Source organism: Perca flavescens, chromosome 24, assembly GCF_004354835.1.
Source record: "Perca flavescens isolate YP-PL-M2 chromosome 24, PFLA_1.0, whole genome shotgun sequence".
Taxonomy (NCBI): domain Eukaryota; kingdom Metazoa; phylum Chordata; class Actinopteri; order Perciformes; family Percidae; genus Perca; species Perca flavescens.
In genome coordinates, this window is record NC_041354.1 from 17,497,285 (window position 1) to 17,521,676 (window position 24,392).

At 43.7% G+C, this 24,392-nt stretch overlaps 1 protein-coding gene across 3 annotated transcripts in view; it reads left to right on the forward strand.

Moving 5' to 3' along the window:
- The window catches only part of zeb2b (zinc finger E-box binding homeobox 2b), a 145,143-nt gene that overhangs the window by 14,456 nt on the left and 106,295 nt on the right, over positions 1-24,392 (forward strand). For all 3 annotated transcript variants that reach the window (XM_028571823.1, XM_028571825.1, XM_028571824.1), the window contains exons 3-4: positions 11,246-11,320; positions 19,180-19,316. The gene's annotated coding sequence lies outside the window, so the exon portion shown is untranslated. The remainder of the gene's footprint in view (positions 1-11,245; positions 11,321-19,179; positions 19,317-24,392) is intronic.

Here is a 24,392-nt window from a genome sequence, read left to right on the forward strand (position 1 = left end):
CAGAAATTATTTAGAAACCAATCTCAGATTAACATTTTATGGTGGACATTTTTTGCAGTGTGCGTCTGTGTGTGTATGCATTTTCCTGTGTGTGTGTGTGTGTGTGTGTGTGTGTCAGTCAGCGGAACATTGATGAACTCAGCACAATGTTGAATGGGGCTGTTTTGGCAGCTGAGACAGCGGGGCCGAACCTGCGGGTCAGAGATAAACGCCCCTCTCCGCTCTGAGCCAGCAAGAGGACGTCCCATCAGAGACGGGGGGAGAAAGCACAGGAAAACAGCTCGCTGGGGGTGGGGGGCAGCGATAAACGAGAGGTTAGACACACAGGTCTGTATTCGCATAGTCTATATCAACTACGTTCCATTTCCGGGATAATTCAGGTGCCGCTGGATGTCCGTCCCCTTCCTCTTCCTCTGTGTTGGCGTTCTAACCTCCGGTGGATTTGTGAGGACTATGGTTAACTGCTCCTCAGATCTCTGCAGGGTAAATCCAGACAGCTAGCTAGACTATCTGTCCAATCTGAGTTTCTAATTGGATGACTAAAACTACTTTTGGAACGACGGCACACCAAAAACGTTGGAAAAAAAGTGACAAGAGAAAGTCGGAAAAGTGATAAAAAGGTTGATAAAAGCGATGCAAATGTAACATAACGGCAAAAATGTTGGGAAAAAAGTGGAAAAAAGGTGCAAACAAGTTGACAATAATGGCAAACACGTCGGAATAAACACCAAAATCCATCCATCCATCCATCCATCTTCGTCCGCTTATCCGGTGTCGGGTCGCGGGGGGAGCAGCTCCAGCAGGGGACCCCAAACTTCCCTTTCCCGAGCAACATTAACCAGCTCCGACTGGGGGATCCCGAGGCGTTCCCAGGCCAGGTTGGAGATATAATCCCTCCACCTAGTCCTGGGTCTTCCCCGAGGCCTCCTCCCAGCTGGACGTGCCTGGAACACCTCCCTAGGGAGGCGCCCAGGGGGCATCCTTACCAGATGCCCGAACCACCTCAACTGGCTCCTTTCGACGCAAAGGAGCAGCGGCTCTACTCCGAGCTCCTCACGGATGACTGAGCTTCTCACCCTATCTCTAAGGGAGACGCCAGCCACCCTCCTGAGGAAACCCATTTCAGCCGCTTGTACCCTGGATCTCGTTCTTTCGGTCATGACCCAGCCTTCATGACCATAGGTGAGGGTAGGAACGAAAACTGACCGGTAGATCGAGAGCTTTGCCTTCTGGCTAAGCTCTCTTTTCGTCACAACGGTGCGATAGATTGAATGCAATACCGCACCCGCTGCGCCCGATTCTCCGACCAATCTCCCGCTCCATTGTCCCCTCACTCGCGAACACAACCCCAAGGTACTTGAACTCCTTCACTTGGGGTAAGGACTCATTCCCTACCTGGAGAAGGCATTCCATCGGTTTCCTGCTGAGAACCATGGCCTCAGATTTAGAGGTGCTGATCCTCATCCCAACCGCTTCACACTCGGTTGCGAACCGATCCAGTGAGTGCTGAAGGTCGCAGGCCGATGATGCCATCAGGACCACATCATCTGCAAAGAGCAGCGATGAGATCCCCAGCCCACCAAACTGCAACCCCTCCCCACCCCGACTACGCCTCGATATCCTGTCCATAAATACTACAAACAGGATTGGTGACAAAGCGCAGCCCTGGCGGAGGCCAACCCTCACCTGAAAAGAGTCCGACTTACTACCGAGAACCCGGACACAGCTCTCGCTTTGGTTGTACAGAGATTGGATGGCCCTGAGAAGAGACCCCCTCACCCCATACTCCCGCAGCACCTCCCACAGTATCTCCCGGGGACCCGGTCATACGCCTTCTCCAAATCCACAAAACACATGTAGACCGGTTGGGCATACTCCCAGGCTCCCTCCAGGATCCTTGCGAGAGTGAAGAGCTGGTCCGTTGTTCCACGACCAGGACGGAATCCGCATTGTTCCTCCTCAACCCGAGGTTCGACTATTGGCCGAACCCTCCTTTCCAGCACCTTGGAGTAGACTTTACCAGGGAGGCTGAGAAGTGTGATACCCCTATAATTGGCACACACCCTCTGGTCCCCCTTTTTAAAAGGGGAACCACCACCCCAGTCTGCCACTCCTTTGGCACCGTCCCAGACTTCCACGCAATGTTGAAAAGGCGTGTCAACCAGGACAGCCCCTCCACACCCAGAGCCTTGAGCATTTCTGGACGGATCTCATCAATCCCCGGGGCTTTGCCACTGTGTAGTTGTTTGACTACATCAGTGACTTCCACCTGGGAAATCGACGACAATCCCCCATTATCCTCCAGCTCTGCCTCTAACATAGAGGGCGTATTAGTCGGATTCAGGAGTTCCTCAAAGTGCTCCTTCCACCGCCCTATTACCTCCTCAGTTGAGGTCAACAGTGTCCCATCCTTACTGTACACAGCTTGGATGGTTCCCCGCCCCCTCCTGAGGTGGCGAACAGTTTTCCAGAAGCACTTTGGTGCCGACCGAAAGTCCTTCTCCATGTCTTCTCCAAACTTCTCCCACACCCGCTGCTTTGCCTCTTTCACGGCAGAGGCTGCAGCCCTTCGGCCCTTCGGTACCCTGCAACTGCCTCCGAGTCCTCCGGGATAACATATCCCGGAAAGACTCCTTCTTCAGTCGGACGGCTTCCCTGACCACCGTTGTCCACCACGGTGTTCGTGGGTTACCGCCCCTTGAGGCACCTAAGACCCTAAGACCACAGCTCCTCGCTGCAGCTTCAGCAATGGAAACTTTGAACATTGTCCACTCGGGTTCAATGCCCCAGCCTCCACAGGGATGCACGAAAAGCTCCGCCCGGAGGTGTGAGTTGAAAGTCTGTTGGACAGGGGCCTCCTCCAGACGTTCCCAATTTACCCGCACTACACGCTTGGGCTTACCAGGTCTGTCCAGAGTCTTCCCCACCCTCTGACCCAACTCACCACCAGATGGTGATCGGTTGACAGCTCTGCCCCTCTCTTCACCCGAGTGTCCAAAACATACGGCCTCAGATCAGATGAAACGATTATGAAATCGATCATTGACCTTCGGCCTAGGGTGCTCTGGTACCAGGTACACTTATGAGCATCCCTATGTTCGAACATGGTGTTCGTTATAGACAATCCATGACTAGCACAGAAGTCCAACAACAAACAACCACTCTGGTTTAGATCAGGGAGGCCGTTCCTCCCAATCACGCCTCCAGGTGTCTCCATCATTGCCCACGTGTGCGTTGAAGTCCCCCAGCAGAACAATGGAGTCCCCCACTGGAGCCCCATGCAGGACTCCAGTCAAGGTCTCCAAGAAGGCCGAATACTCCGAACTCCTGTTTGGTGCATATGCACAAACAACAGTCAGAGTTTTCCCCCACAACCCGCAAGCGTGGGGAGGCGACCCTCTCGTCCACCGGGTAACTCCAACACAGCGGCGCTCAGCCGGGGCTTGTGAGTATCCCCACACCCGCCCGGCGCCTCACACCCTGGGCAACTCCGAGAAGAAAAAGAGTCCAACCCCTATCCAGGAGTATGGTTCCAGAACCGAGACTGTGCGTGAGAGGTAAGCCCCACCAGATCTAACCGGTAGCGCTCCACCTCCCGCACCAGTTCCGGCTCCTTCCCCCACAGAGAGGTGACGTTCCACGTCCCCAGAGCCAGCGTCTGCTGCCCGGGTCTGGTCCGTCGAGGCCCCTGACCTTCACTGCCACCCATGTGGCATCGCACCCGACCCCAACGGTTCCTCCCACAGGTGGTGGGCCCATGGAATGGAGAGGGAGTTGCCACGTAGCTTGTTCGGGCTGTGCCCGGCGGGCTCCGTGGCAAACCCGCCACCAGGCGCTTCGCCCGACGAGCCCACCGTCTGGGCCTGGCTCCAGACGGGGGCCCCGGGCTTCCTCCGGGCAGGGTCACTCCATCTCTGCTTAGCTTTTTCATTGGGGTTTTTGAACCATTCTTTGTCTGGCCCCTCACCTGAGACCACTTTGCCTTGGGAGACCCTACCAGGAGCACAAAGCTCCAGACAACACAGCCCTCAGGTTCACAGAGACACACAAACCTCTCCACCACGATAAGGTGATGGTTCACGGAGACCAAAATCATCTAGAAAAAAACATTGCAATAAGCAGAAAATGTGAATAATGTGACATGTTATTTTGGGACAATTTGGTTAAAAGAAACCCAAATTTTTTTCATAAAAAAACGCGTCAAATTTGACCCGAGGACACTGTAACACTGATGGTTCCATACAACAATGATCAGTTAACTATTTTCATTGAATTCTGGGTGTTATAAATGATGGAATTCCAAAAATAAGTGTAAAACTAGTGGGTTGGTGGTAACTTTGAAAAAAGCGTCCGGTAGAGCGTCCTTAGCATTATTTTGAGACGGGAGGACATCACAGCAGCAGAAATGCACAACTGCTTACATTTAGATATATGTTTTATTGACGCAAGTGATATCCTTATCGCCATATTCAACAACATTATCGCATATAGAATATTTTCCTCTTATTGTGCAGCTCTAAGAGAGACACATCTCGCCGTTTCATGGTTGTCAGCAGTCCTCCAAAAACTTGCAGCCCAAACCAGATTCCACGTTTTTATTTTTTTGTTTCAGTCCTTTAACTTCTCGTTCTGTAGTTGACTTGTCTCTCTTTGGCGATTGATGTTTTTTTAAAGAGCACTGCAGATGTCACTTCTTATCAAACAGTGAATATCTGACCATTTCATCTTTTCACCCCCCCATAACCCCCATAACCCCGCAGTCCTTTGATGAAGTAGGCCAGAGCAAGTATCTAAATTAGACATTCACCATAAATGCAAAATGAACGCGGGACCCAGCACACTGTGAAGCACCGGCTGACTCGTAGAGATGTGATATCAAATAGTTTTGCCCTCTCTTTGTACTTCTTGTACTTCTTATTTCCGGAGCAGAACATGGAGCCGCATTACCGTGGAGGAATGTTCTGTCTTTTTTTTTTTACCGTGTTTTACCTCTTTTCTTTTCTCTCCATGTTGATGGGGCCTCACGCACCAGAACATTTGGGTCAATGCAAAATAACGATAAGAAAGTTTTTAGACAAACGGTGAGATCGTTTCAACTTCTGAGGCTACGTTTTGGTTTAAAAATGAATATCTTCTGTTACTTTTCCCCCTCTCATTCCCCCTGCTCTGGCGACGTTTCTCCCTCTCATTCCCCCTGCTCTGGCATTTCCCCCTCTCATTCCCCCTGCTCTGGCATTTCCCCCTCTCATTCCCCCTGCTCTGGTGTTTCCCCCTCTCATTCCCCCTGCTCTGGCATTTCCCCCTCTCATTCCCCCTGCTCTGGCATTTCCCCCTCTCATTCCCCCTGCTCTGGCATTTCCCCCTCTCATTCCCCCTGCTCTGGCGTTTCCCCCTCTCATTCCCCCTGCTCTGGCATTTCCCCCTCTCATTCCCCCTGCTCTGGCATTTCCCCCTCTCATCCCCCCTGCTCTGGCGTTTCCCCCTCTCATTCCCCCTGCTTTGGTGTTCCCCCCTCTCATTCCCCCTGCTCTGGCGTTCCCCCCTCTCTTAAACTCCGCTTATCCCTCGTGTTGTCTTTTCAACGCTTTTTAAAATTCATGGTCATTAAACCTAATTTAAATGCCATTATACCTTTAAAAAATAAGACATTATGCATTTGTTTGACTAATAGTTAAGATCAGAGGATGTTGAGTGAATAACAGACTGTTTTATGTCAGACTTTAGTCTTGACACTGTTTTGAAACTATTTAAAAAATAAAATTGAATAAAACCGAAAATTCAATGAAAGTAATCATTAATTGTACCTGCAAAGATTGTTACAGTATATTCAATTCAATTTCAATTTAATTTTATTTATAGTATCAAATCATAACAAAAGTTATCTCGAGACACTTTACAGATAGAGTAGGTCTAGACCACACTCTATAAATTCCAAAAGCCCAACAATTACAGTAATTCCCTCAAGAGCAAGCATTAGCAGTGGCTATTGCGACAGTGGCAAGAAAAAACTCCCTTTTAGGAAGAAACCTCGGCAGACCCAGACTCTTGGTAGGCGGTGTCTGACGGGCCGGTTGGGGGCGTGATGAACAGTGGTGATAACAGTCACATTAGAAGTCACAGTGACTTTGAAGGTTATCGTGGAAGTTCATGTCATAGCAGGGCACATCGTGTCATACTGAGTAGTGCAGTCTCCTATACCGGATCCTGACTACTCTGTGCGTATGAACATCACAGCAGGGCGTTGCGGGATGTAACGTGGCGCTGCAGAGCACGGGTGGAGGCTGCGGATGCAGCAGGACGCAGCAGGATGCGGCCGGGAAATGCAGAGAATCGCAGAGCTAAGAAGAAACATAAGGACTCCGGGGAGTAAACTCCCCAGAGCTAGATTAGTAACAAGCATTTCTGGGACAGGATGCATACAAAAGTAACAAGTAGAGATGAGAGAGCAGCTCAGTGTGTCTTAGGGAGGAACAGCCTCCCCGGCAGTCTAGAATTGTAATAGCATAACTTAAGAGAGGCAGGTTAAAGAGAGGTGTAGCCTGAGAAACCCTTTGGTTCTCCTAAAACCCCCCCAATCGGTCCCTTTTTCGCTCAAATTCAACATCGTCCTCTCAGCTCAGAGAATGATTGCGAACCGCGTGTCATCTACCAAGCACGTGAGTCACACTACAGCTTGTTTTTGTACAGCAAGGGTGAATAAAAGGCTCCGGTGTATTAGCGTACGAGCCTACCTTTGTTTGCCCTCTTGCTTTTTTTTCCCGTGTCAAATCAATGCCATGTGACATGTGATTATTGCCGTGTAAGAAAACGCATGAGGTTCTCCCCTCGCTTACCTTCGTCTCCGTAACCTTAATGCAATGAGCAGTGGTGCAAACCTTGAGCTTTAGATGATGTTTGAGATCCTAGGCACGAATCCTTCAGCAAGAGGGATGGTGTAGATGAATACACTTCTTCTTCCACTTGTTCCTTTTTTCTCTTCTTCCGATGCCACCTTCTCCTCCTCCTCTGTCTTTCTCTTGTTTTTTCTCTTTCTTTGGTCTTCTTTTCCTTCATATTTCTTCATCGTCGTCTTCTTTCAGCCCCAAATACTGTAAGAGCTTATCAAAAATGTATTATGTTTTTCGTCAAAGCAGTTTTTGTCCATATTTTAATTTAATCGACAATTTCTTAATTCCACTCACATTATTTTGGTTTATTCGTGTCATAAAGACGGAAATGCTTCATGAAATTGGCACATTCGACAAAGAGACTTACTGTTTTTGGGGACAAAAAGGTTGGAAAAGGCGTCTAAAACATCGAAAGAAGCAACAAAAACCTCAATAAATGTGACAAAAACTTTGGAAAGGGCGACGCGCAGGCTTTGAGTTTCAGGTAACCTATGTTTTTTTTATTTTATTTTTTTTTTTTAAGAAAACTAAAGATCCTGGATTCTCTTTACTTTAATGTACTGCAGATAACAACTCTCAGGAAATAATTTGTTTATGCAATGGAGGACAGAAGCATATCCTTATGATTTGGTATTACCTTTCAGGCCTGGGTTAAGTTCACACACACACACCTGAGTTTCGCTTGCTCTGGTTGAATGCTGCTCAGCGGCAATCTCAAATTGAACCAAATCGCTTCTGCAGTCACCGTGTTTAAATGGTCTCTTCGCCAGGTTAATGGGATTCCCGCCGAAAAGGTCTGCACTCAATGTCTAAAGTGGTCGAGACAATCGCAATGAGCTCCGAGTCAAGTGTGATTAACCCGCTGACCCGCCTGTAGCCATCGCGCCTCTGCTCCTTCTCAGCCCAACTGTGTTCAAGTCGAGTCACATTCACATATTAGGATGTAAACAAGGACGCGGGGAATCCAAGAGTAATGGGAACAACAGAGAGGAAAAGTACAGCCCAGATATCAGGAAACGGGACCAGTGTGTGTGTGTGTGAGTGAGTGAGTGAGTGAAAATTAATTTTTCAGCCAGGTTTGGTGCAGACGAACCTTTACTCCTAAGCTTTAGTTTTTTATTACTTATTTGTTTAATTACTTAGTAGTTGAAAAGTGTGTGTGTTTTCCTGAGCAAATGTGGACCTTTTTACTTTCATCTGCTCTTTCCTTCAATGAATCATTATTGACACGATGGCCAGAACTAGGAAAAGTAGGACCCCTCGTTGAAAGAAACCAGAAGGATCCTTTAACCACCTCGCTCAAAAAGCTTGTAAGACCATTTTTCATTTCCTTAGCTAAACAGACTCCTGACTCCTCAACATTCGTTCCCTTTTATTATTCGTGTTTGTGTTTCTTATCTCGCTGTCTGTGATATTTCCCCCACATGACAGTTCTGATACCAACAGCCACAGTCTTTTCTTTTTTTCTTCTTCTTACTTAACACAGAGTATGTTGTCTAACTAGCCAACCCTGATAATGGAGCGAATTGTTCCGCATCGATCCATGCAGCAGCGCCGCCGTGGTTGTAATCATCCGTTTGTGTGGGTCAGTGTCTGTAATGATTTCTCTCTTCATCTGCCCTCTGACCTTCGGTGTGTGTGTGTGTGTTTAGGGGTGTATTATTGTTGCGCATTAGCCACTGAACCGGAGGCAGAAATGAGCGGTGTTATCACCTCTGATGGCTTCCTCTGACTGAGTGTTCACTTCTTCTTTTTCCTGATTCAAAGTGTCAACGAAGCGTTGCTGCCTCTGCATGTGTGAGCGCACTTTATTTTTTAATTCTATTTTTTTAACCTTTTATTATCCAGTGAAAACTTTCTGAGTGTTTTCTGTTGGCTACGAAAAGAGGCCTTCACTATTCACATAAAAACAGTCAGGTGTTTAAACAGCGCTGGAAGAAACATACAGATCCTTTACTGCAGTAAATGTACTAATACCACACTGTAATGATACTCTGTTAGAGTGCAAGTTTTTAATTGTTTTTAATTGTCTTCTAGCTGCTCTTTAATGTTTTATGTAAAGCACTTTGAATTGCCCTGTTGCTGAAATGTGCTATACAAATAAAGCTGCCTACAAGTCCTGCATTGAAAATATTAAACCTCTGAGCAGGATTTAAAGATATTATAATAAGGTAATATCTCTAAAGCCCGAAGCATATCAAACATGTAGTCAGCCAAGGAGTTAACACACACCTACTTTCCGTGGCAAAGTGCCACCGTTTGTTTTAATTTAGGACTTTTTGATGTGGCGTCAGTTGTCAGTGGATATCTCTGTTTGGGAGGAAATCTTCACATGTTCACTTCAAACGCTCCAGGCAAAGGATTTCTCCTCCCTTTTTGTCAAAAGGAGCTAGACATTGGGGTTTTATTCTGTGACAGCTACAGAACACGTGTGAGAACTAGGTCACATCGTATTTAGAATACTTACCAGTGCTTAAAGAGGTTACTCATGCCCACCTAGTGTGTCAGGAGAGGGTTTTAGTGGCATCTGAGTGCTCAATGGTGTTTTAAGCCCCCAATGTCTCCTTCCAGGCAGCGCTGCGACCGTTGACTTCAAGGCACCTAACCCTAACCATAACCATAACCATAACCATTGCCTAATCCTAGTGCAGCGCTGCCTGGAAGGAGAAGTTGGGGGCTTAAAACACCGATAAACCATCTGAGCAGTGGTGGAATGTAACTAAGTACTGTACTTAAGTCCAAATGTTGAGGTACTTGTACTTTACCTGAGTCTTTTCTTTTCATGCCACTTTCTGCTTCTACTCCGCTACATTTCAGAGAGAAATATTGGACTTTTTACTCCACTACATTCATCTGTTACATACGGTGGCCCTGAGAGGCCACAGCACGCAACTAAAAGAAAACGCACACAAATAAACCATAAACTAAAAGAAAATTAACTTTTCTTTTAGTTGCGTGCTGTGGTTTATTTGTGTGCGTTTTCTTTTAGTTGCGTGCTGTGTTTTATTTGTGTGCGTTTTCTTTTAGTTGCATGCTCTGGTTTATTTGTGTGAGTTTTCTTTTAGTTGCATGCTGTGGCCTCTCAGGGCCACCGTAGTTACAGCTTTAGTTACTGTACACATTCATTTTTTTAAATTCCTGCACACAAAACACATAAAATCTGATGTTTTTTATAAATGAAACTAGCCAACAATATAACTGACATATAATATTTTTCTTTACTTTTAATACTTTAAGTACATTTTACTGATGATCATAGGCATAATTTACGGTGGGGATAATAATCTAAACTGGGCTTTTTCCAAAGTTTGTGTTTCTTTTCAATGTTTTTGCCGCTTCTTTCTGAGTTTTGGTCGCCTTTTTTTAATTTTTTTTTTTTTTTGCAATTAGTTTTTTCGCTTTTTCCGACATTTTTCCCACTTTTTAACATTTTTATATCTTTTTTTTCCAGTTTTAAAGGGCAACAGAAGCATCGCTGCACGGGACGCTAGTTAGCACGTCACTTGGCAGCAGGGAACGTTAGCCTACTGTTAGCTAGTAGCTGGATTAAACAGGGTTAAAATGCTGACAGCTAAACAGTGTAGTAAGCCTGTATTTCACTGTAGAGGATTCCAACAGCGGGACATCCAACAGTCTGCAGCCGCTGTTGTCAGAAAAAACAACACAGACGGGTCAATGGTGCGTTCACTTGAAACTGGTAAACCTCCTGGTGCATTCAAAGTTCTTGTGAAATACCCTTTTCTCATCTAGTGGTTGTTTTTGACTTTTTAACAGCATATTACTGGTGAAATAAGTTATTGTTATTACATTATTATTAAATCATTTAATTTTGACCACATAGCCTTAGCAATAAACAAGCTGTTCTTTAATGTCGCCGACTGTCGTTTAGGCTCTTCCTAAAGTATTGGTTTAGGCACCGGCACCGTTTTAAAAGTATCGTTTTAGCACCAGTATCGGGAAAAAAAAAACGAACGATACCCAACCGTAATCGTGATGCATCGTGATATCGAATGGTAATGGAGTAGTGAGACCAGTGAATATTCACACCCCCTACTGTATGTGGGAAAGTCGTACGTCCAGGACTGGGATGTTTGCGCTCGTTCTCTATTGTATTTCTGGACTGCAACTGTTTTAATTCTTTCCAGCTGAAGTCAGCCGAGCAGCTTAAGTATAGAAAAGGATTTCAAGTAGAACTCCTGAGCCAAGTCTGCTGTATTCAGTTACTAATGTTTGGGTTGTGGCTCAGAGCGGGGTGACATAATATTTGACATGAGATGCCAAGTGTGAGAAACTCTTGTGTGTGTGTGTGTGTGTGTGTGTGTGTGTGTGTGTGTGTGTCTGTGTTTTGTTCTCTTCAGGGTGTGAAGGTATTAAACCAACTGGCAGGAATTGCTTTAGAGCCCGGCGACTGATGGGCCAGAACAGCTGCACAGGTACACATACGCATGCACACACACACACACACACACACACACAAACACATATATCTACACATGTACATGCACCTACTTTTATAAGGTTTAGGGACAGCATGCCGAGCCGTTTTGGGCGGTACTAAGCTGAATGAATGTAAAACTAACTACTTACTTTTTCTCAGATCTAATGATTGGAGTTGGTTCCGTCTCTCTGACTCTTTAGCAAGTTTTGTTTCCAAACTTTTAAGAGTGTTGTTTTATGTATTATCTGCTCTAGCGTTTCCGACATTTTAGACACAGATATGGTGACTAATAACGGTCCAAAATTAAACTTGACATTTTTTTGAAGGAAGATCTTCTAACCCCCTCGCCAAATACGAGCACCTAAGTCTTCCAACAAAAAAAAACCTAGGGAAAAGTGCATATGATAGCATTGGTTCAGTAACTCAACCCTGGATGGAGTCCTATCCCGAGGTGAGAATGAGCCCGAAATGTCATCACATCCCAAAAAAATTCCTGTGAGCAAATTTCTGAAGGCACAAAAAAACTCCAAAAACAATCGTCCATGCAACGTACACGATTTCACAACAGGTGCAGAAGAAGATCAAGTTGCAACATTTTTCTCCCCCCCCCACTATTCTCCTTCCCGCCTCTCTCTTTCTCAAATTAATGCCAGCGAGAGCGGCTTTAGAGACATTTCTGACGTGTGTGTGTGTGTGTGTGTGTGTGTGTGTGTGTGTGTGTGTGTGTGTGTGTGTGTGTGTGTGTGTGTGTGTGTGTGTGAGAGGGAGTCAGCAGAAAGGAGGGGGGGATTGCTAATAACCAGGCAAGGTACACTAATCTCCGATGGCAACATTTGGTTTACCTTAAGCTGGAGGGACAGCTGTATTAAAAGCAGGAATTATCCTAATCAGTTCAAACTCCATCCTCCTCCCTCCCTGCTTCACCTCTTTGCATATAAAACTTCCACATTAGGCTTAAGAGTACAACGGCTTAGCTGCTGTTCGCCCTACATCTGTCTTCTCTCTGCGACGACCAATCAGAACAGTGGAGGGAGGGAGGGGGGAAAAGGAGGGGGGGAGACAGGAGAGGAGTGAGAAGGAAGGAGGAAGAAGGATTCAAAGATAAAAATTCAGAGATCCGAGATTCAAAATCCTTTATATTGCCCACTACGGGGAAATTCACACTGTTGCAGCAGTAAGGGGGGGGGGAATAGTACACAACACTCTAAAGCTAAACAGTAAATAAATATAAGTAAAGAGAATAGTAAAATGTATTTACAGTAATGCAGTATTGCATTGTGCCACATTATGACTGAAAGACTAAGGAAAGGAGGGAGATGGTGAAGGAAGTAAAGGAGTAAGGTGACAGGACAAGTGAAAGAAAAAGTTGACAGTGGAGAGACAAAAGGTGAGAGGGAAAAAGCGCGTATTATCGCAACTACCTGCACTTGTTTAATTATATTGAATATTAAGACTTTTATTACAGTTTTATTATGGTCCAATAAAATGAAAGCACAATACACTAAATAATCCCAGAGGCATAATACAATTTCAGAATATAAAATATCTAAAAAACATATTTATATATATTTAAATACCTCATCTATACTCTTATAGATTCGTGCCTGTGTCTCCATATCTGAGACTTACAACGAACAGTACTGAATGTAACGATGTTACATAGGACCAAGATCAATAGGATCAATTCATACATGCATCAAGTCGGCGGATACATTTATTTTTCACGCTTCCCTTCACTAGCACTACACCATCTAGGCCTTTTAAGTGGTTTTCTCAAAACATCATTATATGCTACCTGAATTTCTTTTTTGGTGAAGTGTCCCTTTAAATCTTTTTTTTTAGTCATGTTTATGTGGAGAAGGTTATATATGAGTGAATTTATTTTCTGTAGATAGATGCCTGTGCACATACAGTCGCATGTCTACATGCAAAAGTTAGCTTCACATTTGACACTACGTAGTTTCCAGGTGGGACTTGATTTCCCAGGAAGTATTACAAAAACTTGCATAAAGACACATTTTTAAATGTTTTCATGTATTTATTGTGTTGTATTATTTCAGCAAAGCAAGGTGTCAGTCAGTGCACTGTTTTTCTGTCTATGAGGTATGTGTATGTCAGACCTGTTCCGGCTGCACTGCAAACAGCTTCTATCTGGCTTTTTTTTCTTTCTTTTTTTTGCCTCTCTCTCTCCGAGGCCCTCGGCACCATAAATCCGACTGATTACTCCGCACCCCTTTTGCTTGACTGAACCTTCACAATCAGCCGTGGCCGCCAACAATGAGGCCCTGATGAATCAAACATCCATGGCATTAGTTTCACCTTGCTGCCCCTTTCCCATGCGCCGCCGCCTCTTTGTCAGGCCCCGGTTTGATGAGAAGGACTACTGACACTGGCTGCACCTATTGATAGACAATTCTGTAAAGACGGACCCCAACTACCCTACCAAAACCCCAAATGCTCCTCCCTCTTCTCCCCCCTCGTTTGCCCCCAAAAAATAAGCGACAGAATTTGATTGGGGCGCTGCATTAAAACCCCTGCTGTCTGGTCTGCAGGAGGCTTTGTGTTTAGTTTTCTGGCTGTAGGGGTTCTTTATTGCAATGTCTCAAATATTTGCCAAAGTGACTGTACTTTTATGAAGTAGTCCTTTCATCACACTGGTAAAAACAAAAAACTTGTCTTTTAGATATTGAACACGTAGAGACCAAGAAGACAGGAAGATGCATGAGATGCACTTTGTATGCAGCTTCCCCCCATTCTTTTAAAGGTCCCATGACATGGTGCTCTTTGGATGCTTTTATATAGGCCTTATTGGTCCCCTAATAATGTATCTGAAGTCTCTTTTATATAGACCTTAGTGGTCCCCTAATACTGTATCTGAAGTCTCTTTTATATAGACCTTAGTGGTCCCCTAATACTGTATCTGAAGTCTCTTTTATATAGACCTTAGTGGTCCCCTAATACTGTATCTGAAGACTCTTTTATATAGGCCTTAGTGGTCCCCTAATACTGTATCTGAAGTCTCTTTTATATAGACCTTAGTGGTCCCCTAATACTGTATCTGAAGTCTCTTTTATATAGACCTTAGTGGTCCCCTAATACTGTATCTGAAGACTCTTTTATATAGACCTTAGTGGTCCCCTGTATCTGAAGTCTCTTTTATATAGTATCCCCTGAAGAAGTCTCTTTTATATAGACCTTAGTGGTCCCCTAATACTGTATCTGAAGTCTCTTTCCCAAAATTCAGCCTTGGTGCAGAATTACAGCCACTAGAGCCAGTCCCACAATGAGCTTTCCTTAGGATGTGCCTTTTCTGTGTCTGTAGCTATTGAGGAGGAGGAGGGGGGGGGCAAGGTGGAGGGTGGGGTCTGGCCTTGACCAACTGCCACTTTACTCATTTGAAAGCCATGATGTCTCTCTCTCTCTCATGGGTGGGCCAAATTCTCTGGGCGGGCAAAGCAGAGAAAGGGGAGGTAACCTTGCTCCTTATGACCTCATAAGGAGAAGATTCCAGATCGGTCCATCTGAGCTTTCATTTTCTCAAAGGCAGAGCAGGATACCCAGGGCTCGGTTTACACCTATCACCATTTCTAGCCACTGGGGGACCATAGGCAGGCTGGGGGAACGCATATTAATGTTAAAAAACCTCATAAAGTGAAATTTTCATGCCATGGGACCTTTAAATGTTTCATATTGTGAAAAGTGAAATGTCTTTTTTTGTTTTGTTTATGAAGCAGGTTGAGGTGCTATATAAATACTATAATAAAAATAAGTTTCCAAACTTAATCCACAGAGAAATGCACACAGCATGTACTCAGATACTGTGCCTTTAAACGAGCCGCCAGGACTTCCGTATTGTTGTATTTAGGTAGAAAGTGGCGCTACAGTGCTGTTACAGTTATTTCCCGGCTGCAAAGTGCAGAGACTACAAGAGGGCAGATGCAGTAGACCCAGAAACACTGACCAATCAGAGCAGACTGGGCTTTTTTTGGAGGGGCGCTTAAAGAGACAGGCGAAAAAAACGTTTCAGGCAGAGGGGAACGACAGGTATATTCAGACAAACAGTATGAGAATTTTTTTTGTTTTTTTAACATTAAAACATGTAAACATGTTCTAGTAGAGACCCCGAGTTTAAACCTAAAAATAAGCAGAATATGGGAGCTTTAAATGATTTGGTCGTCTTCCGAACACTTGCTTGACAAATCTTCAAGGAAACAACAACTCGGATAAATGAAGTTGAGGAAGAAGCCCATTTTTGAAATCAAACTCTCTCTAAATCTAAAAGTAAGATAATATGTGTACTGTAGATCAAATGTGTACCTGCAAGTACTTAGGTGGCAGTAACAGTTTAACATGATGAGCACATGGACATTGCATAAGACGCAATTCATGCTTTTATCAAATAATCCTTTAATGGTAGAAAAACATAATCTTTCACCTTTATTCCACCACCGAATTTCCGCTAATGCTGGATACAAATGTTTTTGCGACTGGTTTAAAACCTGTTTATAACATCGATGCTGCTCTGACCTGACTTTCCTTCAAAGGAGAAATATAAGCTGTGTTGGAAGCCGTTCCCTATCACGGAAACAGTGCAATCTATAGTGTGTTCTCCATTCTGTAGTGGTGTTCAAATTCTCCGCGGTTAATTTCATTCACTATGCAGTCCATTGTAAAATACCCACAATTCACAGCTAATTTGAGTGTACATAAGATATACCCTAAATTCTCCGCTGTGTTTTCCCGGAGGAGAAGAAGAAGCAGAAGCAGCTGCGGAAACTGAAAAGGAAAAAATGGAGCGGGCTTTAGTTTCTAAACAGTGAAAATGTAACATGTAACATATATAATATACAACCTTTAATATTCTCCTGAGTTTGCTTCAGGGACATATTGGAAGTCATTTTTGTTTTGGTTTGTTTACATTATCCGTCACAAATAACCGGCGCATCTACTGACACAACAATGTTTTCAGTGAGTGTCCGAAATCCTCGTTTGGTCGTTCCCTAGTCTCCTCCGGTGGATTTGTGAGGACTATGGTGAACTGCTCCTCAGATCTCTGCAGGGTAAATCCAGACAGCTAGCTAGACTATCTGTCCAATCTGAGTTTTCTGTTGCACAGCTAAAACTACTTTTGAGCGTACACATGTTCCACCAAAACAAGTTCCTTCCTGAGACTATTTAGCAGAGGCACCGTGGCTCCGTCCGGAGCTTAGCACCGCCCAAGACGATTGTAATTAGTTTAAAGAAATGGCGATAAACCAGAGCACGTTTTTCTCCTATCCCAGGATATTGTGTGGACTAGCCAGACCGTCGTCCGCAGCGCTGTGGAAGAAGGTCTGGACATGCGAGACTAGGGACGTATTATCTGTTTGTTTACATGATGCTGGGCACGCCCGCCTTCGTCACATAAATAACCGGCACATCTACTAACGCAACAATGTTTTCAGTGTAGTGTCCGAAATCTGGTTTGGTCTTTCCCTGTATAGTTAGCTATTTAATAAACACTCTATAGGGAATAGTGAGTGAGTGGATGAAGGGAACGGTTTGGAACACAGCTAAGGTCTTGGTGTTTGTCTGATATCAAACGGCAGTTCTTTATTAACCTCTGCAGCCAGCGCGGTGGTGGGGGTTCTGAGTGTCTATGGTTTGCTGTTACAGTGTGGAGCAGGCGGCTCGGCCATGCTGCGCCATCGTATCACTAGCACAAGTTCAGACCCTAACTGTACTGTGAAACTGTTTTGGGGCCGCTTACAACTAGCACAGAGCTTGGCAAACATGAGTGTGTGTGTGTGTGGGGAAGGAGAGAGAGGGTTGCTATAATGCTCAAGGCTGCTTATAATGAGAGAGAGAGACAGACCCCAAACACGGCACACTCTCAGCAGTGAAAGCTCACCCAACGTGCTACCCACAATGTTTTATTCATTGAGATAGATTTGATTATATTTGAATTGAATTGACATTTGGAGATAAATGAAGAGTTTCATTCCAAAAATGAGACATCCACTATTTAACAAAATTAACACCACTTAGAAAGTGATGACTGGCATGGAAGTCAAATCGCATTAAAGCTTCTTGTTGAAAGTGATATTGTTTATCAGCTGAAATAAGCTTTAAGGATAAAATGTGTGAACATGTTTTATGACTGAAGTGAAGTCAGTCATTTTTTTGGAGTTCAACTTAAATACAAATAACTTCAGTGGATGTATTATAATTTTGAGGAACTTGAGCATATGTATTCAATGCTACTTTATACTTCTATTAATTTCAGAGGCAATTATCGTACTCTTTACATGTATTTTAAAGCTTTAGATCCTTGTTACTTTGCAAATTTGGATTATTAATTAATCAGTGTGCTGCAGAGGTCTATGTATGCATGTTTTTGCTCTTTGGGTAGAACCACTAAAGGTGGGAACCAGCTGCTTACATCACTTTCATGCATGAACTTTTTATACGAATAGGAGCTGGTATTTGCTATGCAGAAGGGAGGTCAGCAGGTGCTCTCACCGACGGTTGAATTGGACAAATATTTGCCAAATTTCAGGACATCTAAAATGTCCGCTCGGCTGTTATGAAGTCATTTTGCACCATTCATCAGCTGAATCGTGTCCAGCCTACATCATTATTCATTTGCCAGTATTCCCCAATTCATTTGCCAGTTTGTCCACTATTTATTGTGCTGAGCTTCAAATTGTTTTTGCAATATTGCCATATTTTATCAAATTTTACCATTTCTTCCTATCTTATTCCCATTTTCTAACTGGAGGTGCGTAGGCTGTTCTCTGTAGAGGTTGTGGAAGGGGGAGGGAGGGGGGGGGAGATAGAGTTATTTCAAAAGTACTTAAAAGAAAAAACCCTGTTTATTTTCTTTACGGAGACTGTCAGAGCACTTCCGAGGCTTGGATGGGCATGAACCTCTCCCAGTTGAACCATCACTGCAAAATACCATGACTCCAACGGATCATTTTGGTTAGAAACATCCAGTCAAAGAGCGTTAAATTGGGCTGTTGGCACTGCTAACGGAGCAGGTGGGTGTGGGGGGGTAAATATTACACTGTGTAGATCCTTGATTGTTGTGTTTTGTTCCTATCTGCAACAACAAGGTATTCTGAATTTGCTATGGCTCAGGTATGCAATGGTCACTGAGGCTCGTGTATATTGTATAGTATGTATAATAAAGCATGATTTCTCTGTTATAAGTGAAAGTCAATCAGCTATGAGCTAAGATATGTGGAACTATTTAATTACTGTGCAATTGAGAACTTTTTGCACTGTGAAAGTGGAGTATATACATTTAAACATGGTTGTTATAATATCAGTTTAGTGTCTTTTGAGTAGTGAGCTGACTGGGTAAATGCTGAAAAGTGACATAAGGTGGGGGGGTGTTTGTGTGATGGTGATATAGATTTGCAGGTGTGTAGGAGATTGTTTCCGGCTGGAAGCAGTCACGCAGAGCCTGAAGCAGACGGCTGCACGCCAGATGTTTCTACACAGAGAACACTAAGCGTGTACTTGCTGACCTTGTACATACTTACAAGTATGTACTTGTAAGTGTGTACTTGCAAGTGTTTACTTGTGTTTACGACGTATTATAATATTATTTTTTTTTTTTTTTTACTTTTTTCAACATACTACGATTTTTCAATAATAAAAAATGACATCTGTCTATAAAAACAAGAGCTTGACTGATATATCTGTCAGGCTGATAAATCCAAAATGAAGAAGTGAAATACACAAAGAGACAAGTCTTAAATGTGCATTGGACTGGTGGTGTAAAGGTACGGTTTCTGCCTTAAAATAACTGGAACACTAGTGAGGACAAAGACGCTGAAAGACTTTTGTTGTTATCCCACAACACAGACTTTTGCAAATACACCTTTTGAAAACCTGAACTACAACACCGCAGAGCCGTAAATGGGGGAACGGCAGCCACCCGACGGCAGGAGAGACCGACTCCTGCAGGCCAGGCTTCAGACGCTAACGCGTGCAGTGTCTTGGTGAGTCAGATTAACACAGCACAAACCCCTCTAGAAGTAAAAAACACTTACACTCATCCAGGCAAGTTTACTCCCATTCCCACGTTAAATGCATCATATAGGGGTGACCTCTGGCTCGCCCATTGTAGTGTGCGCCCCATGTGGGCCGCATCCTCGGACCGAATCTGACCTACGGTCCCTTTGCTGCGTGTCGTCCCCCATCTCTCTCCCCCTTCCTGTCTTCAAGCTATTCTATCAATTAAATATTAGCCATAAAAGCCCCAAAATATATATTTAAATGCAACATGGAGGGAAAAAGAGACAGGGGGATTAATGTTATCGGCTAGGATAGCCTCTAGTAGCTGTGTATCTCTGTAACATGGTAAAGATACACTTTGTAACAATGGTAACCATTTGTAGCAGTGGTAGTATGTAAAACCTTTTCAAGAACAAATATTACATCCCCAACATTGTCCATCAAAAAACAATCTGACCTTGGTTCTATGGGGAACCTTTTATTATGTTAATGCCTTTTGTAAAATGACACTTTGCTGCAGCACATGGATCATTCGAGCTCACATGCAGTAGAAGCATTTTTGTAGCACATACACAGACATTTGGAGTATTTCCATGGACTAAAAAAAAATCCCTCTTTGTTTGGGATGATGGCTTCCCCTCAGTCTCAACATGTGTCCGGCCCAGTGAGGTTTAAATCTGCCCACCTGTCCACACACTAATCCTCCCAGCCTTATTACAAAACTGTGCAATTAATTAAAGGCTCAATCGTTGGGATTAGTAACCTACATTCAATTTGATACTCGTATCAGTAACTCAAGTATGTACAAAAAGTGTTGTTTTCCAGGATTTTAGGAAAAAAGTACGCTGGTTCGAATATAAAACTCTCAAAAACGAGTGTGAACTTTGAATCGTTGCCAGGGAAATGATGCAATAAAACAAAACAACAAGGGGTGGTTTTAGTGCAACAGCAGTGCTATTCTCGTTTACAGTGGCATTACGGAGATTAAGATTATCTCCGTTGTATGTTTACAGCATAATGAAACAGGCCTGATATAAAGACCATCAAATCTGGATTAGGTCATTCACAGCAGAGGGGGGAAATTTATTCCAATGATTATTGTGAGCAGGTTGTGCCGCACCGCAAGCCCTTTCTGGGCTGACATTTGCCTGAACACCACCTACACGCACACCTATTCTCACACAACGCACATACCTATGTGATGCACACATGTGGGTGGGCTTTTTAAAACAGTTTTTCCTCCATCTTTTGTACAATCAATACATTTCCCACCTCGCATCTCTTCCTATCCTATTGTATTCTAACGTCTGTCACACTTCACACACAAGTGTACACACAGAACTGTGCGTGCGTGTGTGTGTGTGTTTACATGCATGTGTGTGTTGTGTGCGCGTGTGTGTACAGGGCCGTTACAAAAGCAGGTTATGGCAGCACAGAAATGACACAGTGCAACAGATGATGGGCATTATCCCATCAACCTGCTGTTTCTCTACACACTCTGTCCCCTCTATGTTCTCTTTGAAAGGACAGCAGGAGTCTGTGTGTGTGTTGTTGGGGGGGGGGGCTCCTTTCACACACCCAACTACACACACTTTCATGCACAAACACACACTCTGCACCTGTCACAGACAAACTTGAGCCCGTGAGGAAGTGCTGAGGGAAGGGCTGTGTGTTTGAGATGAGTGAGGCCATAACTGATTCAACTGAACTGATTAAACATAGACCATGTGTTGTTTCTAAAAAAAAAAAAAAGCAGTTGCCAGGTTTAAACACTGAATTTTGAGGACTTCAGTACCCATAAATCCTCCCAATGTGACGTCACAAAATTATCGAGATGCATTCCAAAACACAGACCAAATCTTGTGAGCGCAGTATTCCCTTTAAAGTTTTTAGTTTGGTCCAGAGTGCAGCTTTTTTCCAATCTCTGAGCGTTTTCAATGATGAACTGATAGCCATTTCATTTAGGTGATGAATAGTCTCGTATTTCACTATCACTAACGCTATCCACGATCGTATTTAGATGCGACAAAAGATATATCCAGCTACAAAAAAAGCCTGAAAGTCAGAAGTTAAGACGGAAGTACAAAGAGTCGTTGCTATGGAGATGATCCAGCGTCTCGTCTCTTCTCGTTGGTGTGAACTGTCAGCTTTCAGAACGCTGCAGATCGTGTAGCTGCAAGTTTACACTCGCCTCGTCGCGAATCTTTGGTCCGAACTGAGCTTTATATGGCGCTGAGAAGAATGGACGTTGAAACTGCCAGTCATATCAGGATCTTTCAATCCATAAATCAAATATTTGACTTGAAACTTTTGATATCGGGCCAGCGTATCAGCAAACACAAGACGTACACTTACACAGGTGTAAACCTTGGGTGTAATATACCTTGCCAGAAGGTTAACTCCTTTGCCTGTAAATTGCTGCCGCCCCCCCATCACCACCACCACCACCACCGCCACCGGACAATAGGCTCAGCAGTGGCCTGGTGATTGCCTCTTTTCAAATGGAAATGCCGGTCGCCTCTCTTCTGCCAGGTTCCCCTAAGCAGTGTACAAATTACAGTTTACAAGGCATGGAGGAATAAAAAAAAATACAGAGAGAGGGCAGATAGACGGACAGAAAAAGAGAAGGTGGGAGGGATGGTGAGCAAAAGCGGAATATCTTTTCTCTTGCTATTTTTTTTTTTAATTCGTGAAAGTGACATGTAAATTAGCCTTTAAGTGCTCCACTCGGGGACTGTGATCGTGCCCTAATTGTCGCAGTCAATTGTGGCCAACAGTCTCTTCAATCCGGGCAGCTTTTGACAACAAGCACGCCAGGTTCAAAAGACGAATCATCCACTCCCCTCTCAACACACACACACACACACACACACACACACACACACACACATGCACTCTGTGTTTTTAGGTGGCTGCAAAGAAAAAAATGCGTCAAGAGCGAGAGGTGAGAGTGATAGCTTTACTCGGTAAGGAAAAAAAGATGGCAGGAAGTGGTAAACACAACAGCAATTTGCTTCCTGCACCAGCTTATATCAACATTCCCCCAAAATCCTTTTCAGTGTCAAGATAACAAACGCCACGGATGACAATGCAGGAAAGGATGGTATGTCTAAAAATGAGCAGTGGGGGTATACAGTGCACGCAGTGGAGCGTTAACTGACTTTCTCTGAGTCCTACAGGGCCATAAACTTGAGCGGCGGATGAAAAAGATATGTTTGTCTGAGGCGGCGCTGAAAAATAATGCAAACATTTGAAACCGCAAACTGCCAAAAAAACAACAACTCTGGAGTCTTATCAAAGAGGCGAAGAGTTCAAAGCTGACCTCTCTGCAAAACTTCTGCAACAGTAGGTGAAAAAAAAAAAAACATTAGTTTGCTGCCATTTAGTTTGTAGTTAGGGATGGTTTTTGGACAGACACACAAACACTCTTCTTGTAGCCAAGTTTGGAGGCAGTTCCATCAAGTCTTGGAAGTCAGTTTGTTGTCTTTGTGCTGATTATTTGTATGGTGCGCTGTGCTTTCTCGCCCATTGTTAAGAGATGTTGCAAAGCTCAGTGACTGACGGTGAAGCTGGATCGTTACAGAGTGCATAGACACCAGCTTTCCCATTTCTTTTTGTTATATACAACTTTTTACGTTTCTTTTATGAGCAAATATCATTTCAGCCTGGTCTCACAGAATTCCGTGAAATCATCACAAACTGTTAACAGTGCATTACGTGGCAGTGGCACGGAATGTGTGAAGATTCCGTGTGGCCGCCATGGAAAACAATGCCAAAGTAAAGTCAATGACAAGATGACATAGCATTAAGAGTGACAACTCTAGCGAGTAGTAAGAATCACCAGCAATCACATTCACTTTTAAAATGTATTTGGCACAGCAAATTGGTAGCAAAGAAACTTAGAAGCATTCCTATCGCTGATATTTTCATCTTAAATGAGTCATGGTTCAGAACTATATATTTAATATACACCAGGGCTTCTCAAACGTATCACTCAAAGGTCCGCATCTGAATCCAGGTCGGAGGTCCGGAACGATTGGCAATGAAAAAAATAACATTTAATCAACTCTCTTTGAACTTTTAAGCAGTATATATTTAAGTTTTCTGTGTTTCCTGCTCAACTTTTCTACAGATATGGTTACCGTCACATGCAATTTGGTACCAGTACCCAACGGTACCTTTTTTTTTTCCAGCGTCATGATTATTTGGACGTTTTTTTATTCCCGATTTTTCAACGTTTTTGACATTTTTTCCCCCTTTTTTTATGTTTTTTTTTTCGCTGATATATACTATTTGATATAATAAATAGAAGAAGGATCACCAAAATTTTATAAACGGATCTTTGGGCCTAGAGTTACTAAGTTGTTGTTTTTTAATAACATGCCAACAAATGAAAACTTAATAAATAAATTGTGCCTGTGAGACAGGTATGACTTTTGTCATTCTTGCTTTTGTTTTTCTTGTAAAAAGGAAATACATCCCTAGCATGTCGGATTACGTGATTTCTAGGTAACGAAGTCCTCCAAATCCAGCTACCTTTTGCTGCCATTTGGCTCTGCAACAACTCAAGGCCGGTTTTTCAAGGCTGATACTGATTATTAGTAGTGAATGAAACCGATATTTAGAACCGATATGCATTTACAGTGAAAATTAAAATCTAAATTAAGATTTTGGAATGTTACAAACTCCCAACACCAAACTTTGTTTAAATGCTTTAAGCAATTATTTGATAAATGAGGAACTTTCAACACAATACCCAGTAACAGAGAGTCAGATAGTGTTGTGTGTGCGTGTGGGGGGGGGGACATGAAGTCAGACTCCGAGTGAAACCGAAGCAGAGGGACAGACACAGAGCTGGAGCCGAGCCAAAGTAGACCACTTTTTAATTCATTAACTATCTGTTATCACGCAAACAAAACGCAGATACACATAATCTGCAGACGGCCAAGAAAAACGACCAGGGTCCCTATCTGAAATTGTGATAATGTTCCTCTAAATAGAATCACCATGACATCTATTGCTGTCTGTCCATGTATCTGCATATGTTGCACTATTACATG